The 4,872-nt window shown below is 49.7% G+C and overlaps 1 pseudogene; it reads right to left on the minus strand.

The window, feature by feature from the left end:
• Positions 1-667: 667 nt before the first annotated feature.
• Positions 668-4,432, minus strand: LOC786299 (UL16-binding protein 3-like; annotated as a pseudogene).
• Positions 4,433-4,872: the final 440 nt, after the last annotated feature.

Here is a 4,872-nt window from a genome sequence, read left to right on the forward strand (position 1 = left end):
CTCTGAGGTTGGCCTCTATCTACATGGCTTTTAGAGTATGTTTTCCATCCTGGAACTAACACTCGGATGGCTGCATAGTAGGGTGAACACAGACCTACTGTTGGGATATGGTGATATATACATTTAAAAATCCAGAGAATTTAAGGATCACTTCACAGCTGGACTGCATGTTACTTTAGGAATGATCCTTAAATTCTCTGTTTCCACAAGAAATAAAGCATTATCACTGGTTTTATTTAATCCCATAATGTGGAGGAATGGAGACATACCATGACTTTTCTCCTGGATAGAAAACAGGCATGAAGTACTTAACTTTTCTGCAATATAGAGATGTTGACTTAAGAATCACTATAAAGGCTTCCCAGGTGGCACTTGTGTAAAGAATCAGCCAACGAAAGAGATACAGGAGACACAGGCGACATGAGTTTGATCCCTGGATCAGGAAGATCCCCTGGAGAAGGAATAGCAACTCACTCAGTATTCTTGCTTGGGAAATCCCATGGACAGAGGAGCTGGTGGCCTACAGTCTATGGGGTCGCAAAGAGTCGAACATGACTCAGCACCAACTATGAAGGGAACCAGTCAATGTAAAATTTTATTCCTTTGAAAATATAATGAAGTTGTTTCTCTGGATATAGGGTCCTGTAATAGCAGATTATTTTCCAGCAATATCATCATTTTTAAGAATAAGGTCACGATGCAGGGAAAAGTCTAATTTTCCAAAAACTAGAAGATTGAAAGTGTTATGTTTGTGGTGATCTCTTGTTCAAGTAGTTGAAAGTATCAGTGCAGAGATTGCATCACTCAACACCAAGAGGAAGTGGGAAAGGAGATTTGATAAAAATAGAGATGTTGAGGAGGATGCTCATTAGATGTGACAAGAGACTCGAGATGGTGCAGCCACTGTGTCATCAATAACTGGTAGACAGACTTGGGATTCCTAAGGTCTGATCTCTTGGTTTAAAGTGAACGCAGGAGAACAAAAGCAGCCAAGCAAAGACTGAGTCCTGAGGCCAACAGAGCACCTGTCAGGGGCTTCCTGGAGCACTGTCTCCTGCAGAAAAGAAAGAGGCCTTGGTCCAGGAAGCTGAGGAATTCCTGCCACTTTCCTGGGCTGCCCCTCCCCAGCCCCCATCCAGCTCCTTCCTCACTGAGGGGCTTCTATGTCCTCTACCCGCACCCCCACCCCAGGCCCAGCAGCTTGTTCTCACCTCCTCCTTCTTTCCTGTATCACTGAGTCACCCAGGCCCTGACACCCCCTGGTTAGGCTCAGGACTGGAGCCAGTGAGGAATCAACCTGCTTCCTTTACTCAGGTCCAGATCCTCCCAAGGGGGTGCCTAAGTACCAGAGAGTAGGTCCCCAGATGAGGGGCCTTGCTTTCTGACAGCCTTAAGGGGCTGCAGGCAAACCTCCTTCCTCGTTGCCCTGCAGCCTCTGAGCCAGCAACTGACAGCCTCAGGACCAGGGTCCGGCCCCCCATCTCTTCCTGGTGCAGCTCAGCTGGGCGCCTCCCCCCAGCTCAGCCCCACCCATCCCCAGGCACCTCTGCTCAAGCAATATCACAGTGATGGAGTCTCTGGGTCCCCAAGAGGCCACAGGCTGAGACAGAACTGCTGCTGCTCCAGGAGCACAGGCCTGGCCTCAGCCCTTCCCACAGTCTCTGCTGTGGGGCTCCTGCCTTGCCTGCTGTGACCCAAGCCACTTCCTGTGAGAACAGGCCTTTGGAGTTGGGTCTGCAAAGGCCTTCCACCCCTTCCTCCTGGGATGAGAGCCCGGCCCCTCTCATCTTGGCCCCTGGGTAGGTCCCCTCGCTGACACATCATGTGGACCCCATGCTGCTCTCAGCCCCCGTGAGTCCTGCCTTCGCCCTGAGTGCCTACTGTTCTCACACCACCTACCGGGGCCTGCCAGCCAGCAGTCTGTGCTCAGTCAGGGGACTTGGCTGAACCCTTTAAGCATCAATAGGCCCTCAGCCTAGTGAAGGCGCCTCCCTTTTCACAATGTCACCTGACAGCGGGACCTCTCAGAACTCAGGGCTGAGCTTGTCGAGTTCTGCTCTCAGATGATACGGGGTCTTATCCCCCGGCTCATTTCCAGGGTGAGGAGGTTCAGTGAGGGGAGGGGTTGGCTGGGAGTCACCGGGTCCCCAGCCTCACGACAGGACCTGTGCCCCTGCCTTCCCTCTGAATTCTGTCCTCAGTACCTGTTCTTGTGAATGATCCACGCTACGATGCTATTATGATGAAACCGGTGAGAACTCCAAGGATGATCTTGGTTATGTGATTGCTGGTTGGGGACTGTGGCGTGATGCTGCAAGGAGAGTAAGAGTGAATCCTTTGTCCAGACCAAACTCACCAGATGCCTCCTCAGGCCCCCTGATTCAGGTACCCCTAGAATTCAGGTACCCTAGGTACCCCTAGATGGGTGCAGACAGCTTGTACCCATCACATGGAGGCCCCTGTGATAGATCCTCAGGTGAGATGGGGGAAGGGAGGAGCCCAGTCCTTACGGGCTCTGACAGCTAATGGGGAGCAAGGTTTCCAACACAGCCACTCAGTCCTGCTGTGACATCAGAGACAGTGACCTGAGGATGGAGTCCTCAGGAGCTGACAGCAGAGGTGGTATTGACAGTTTTCCGAAGTAGAATTGGTGACATTTAAAAGAAGATTCTGGAATGAGGGTACAGTGAGAAATAAATCCCAGAAATAAAAAAGATGTCTACAGGATTTGGATCAGCAAAATCCATGTTCAGTCATCCAAATGCCTGTTCTGTGAGGAAAGGACATCAGGAGGTGGAAAGGGAACGAGGATGACAGAGCATCCCGGATCATTGTTCTCCCAGGAGCTACTCACTTTTTAAATTTATTTTTTTACATTCTTTTATTTTATTTTTATTCACTCCAAAAACATTGTTAATTGGGGTACAGCCATTAACAGTGCTATGATAGTTTCAGGTGAACGGTGAACGGATTCAGCCATAGATACACATGTACCCCTTCTCCCCTAAACCCTCTCCCATCCAGGCTGGCACATAACACTGAGTAGAGTTCCATGTGCTATTCAGTAGGAGCTTGTTGGTTATCCATTTTACATATAGCACGTGTACATGAACTTCCCAGAGTCCCTAACTATCCCTTCCCCCAGGTAACCATAAGCTTGTTTTCTAAGTCTGTGAGTCTCTTTCTGTTTTCTAAGTTTTTTGTACTATTTCTTTTTAGATTCCACATATAAGGCATGTCATATGATATTTCTCCTTCTCTTTCTGACTTAGATCACTCAGTATGACACTCTCTAGGTCCATCCATGTTTCAGGAACAGCTCACTTTAGATGGATCACTTTGCCAAAAACACATACACACAGACACACACAGACACACACAGATACACACATGCACACAGACATTGGGTCCATATCACCTTGGTGGACTACCACTTCCTTATACTCGTCTCACTTACCTGAGGTCTTCAACATTTTCCCAGCACACTATAAAATCCTGAAGCCAGGCCTGACAGTCTCCCATGGAGACGTTCTTGAAGAAGTCGGTCACAGCTCTGTCCTTCTCCCACTTCTCCTTCATCCGCCTCCCTCCAGAATGAACCTCTGTCCAGTGTCCATTTTCTGAATCAAAGCGGAGGCACATTTCTCCATTGAAGCCGAACTGCCAGATCCACTGATGTGTCCATCCTCTTCACACTGGCACGTCATCCTGGCCTGCAGGGTCAGAGGGCTGACTCCACCAAGGAAAAGAAAGAGCTCAGCCTTGGACTTGACAAATTCTTTGCCTCACCTTGGTCCACCTCCCTGGGCCCAGGTAATCTGGCCGTGTTCTCTCCTCCAAGGCCTGCTCCTTCCACTGGACTACTAGGGAAGGACCCATACCCAATTGAATTTTTTACCCATAAACAATGGATGCAGCCCCTTCAGTATTTGGACTTCCTAACTCACCCCTGGACTCGATGGACATGAGTTTGACTTGATGGACATGAGTTTGAGCAACCTCTGGGAGTTGGTGAAGGACAGGGAAGCCTGGCGTGCTTCAGTCCACGGGGTTGCAAAGAGTGGGACACGACTGAGCGACTGAACTGAATTAATTGAACTCACCTCTGGCCGTGTGTTTCCGGTATAATGTCAGGCAATTGCCCCTTGAGGAAGTCCCCGATGTTTCTCAGTGGTTCTGTCTGTGTTTCCCAAGTGTTCGTAGTTTTCACCTCCTCTCCCCAATGGACTTGTGGATTGGATCTTGGTGCCACCACAGTCATAGGAGAGAAAAAAATTCCCATCGACCTGGCCTTGAACCACACACCACGGCTCTCCAGGACTGGGGTGACGATCGACGGTGAAGTTGTAGAAAAGAGAGTGAGTGTCTGTGAAGGAAAATGCAGGTGAGGGCAGGTTCTGGAGAAGACCCATTACCTCCTCCCCCCACTTATGTGAGAGCGAGTAAAGCTGCCGGGCTGGGTTGGTAGAGCAGGAAGGCACCCTGGCCCCCAACACCACCTACAGGCTGAGCAGAAGAGAGAAACCACATAACATTATCTCTACTCTGCTCATAAGGCCAACACAGAACCCAAAGCTGCAGAAAGGAGAATTCACAGGATTTAGCAAGGCCAGGGAGATGCTGCTGATCTACCACTTTGATGGGTCTTGGAATCCTGGAGAAGGCCTGGCGCACATGGCATGAAAGAGAAAATCCAGAACTTCTGAGGCAGGTGGTAGAGGAGGGGATCAAAGGCTCAGAGAAGTGAATGTGCCAGGGTGGACACAGTATGAAAGGGCAGGAAAGTGTGCAGTCCACCAGGCTCTATGGAGCCCGAGAGGAAAGAATGGATGAGAAGCATCTCCAACAGCTCAAGGGTGACTTTGCTGAAGG

This window comes from Bos taurus, unplaced genomic scaffold, assembly GCF_002263795.3.
Source record: "Bos taurus isolate L1 Dominette 01449 registration number 42190680 breed Hereford unplaced genomic scaffold, ARS-UCD2.0 Leftover_ScbfJmS_1843, whole genome shotgun sequence".
Lineage (NCBI taxonomy): Eukaryota > Metazoa > Chordata > Mammalia > Artiodactyla > Bovidae > Bos > Bos taurus.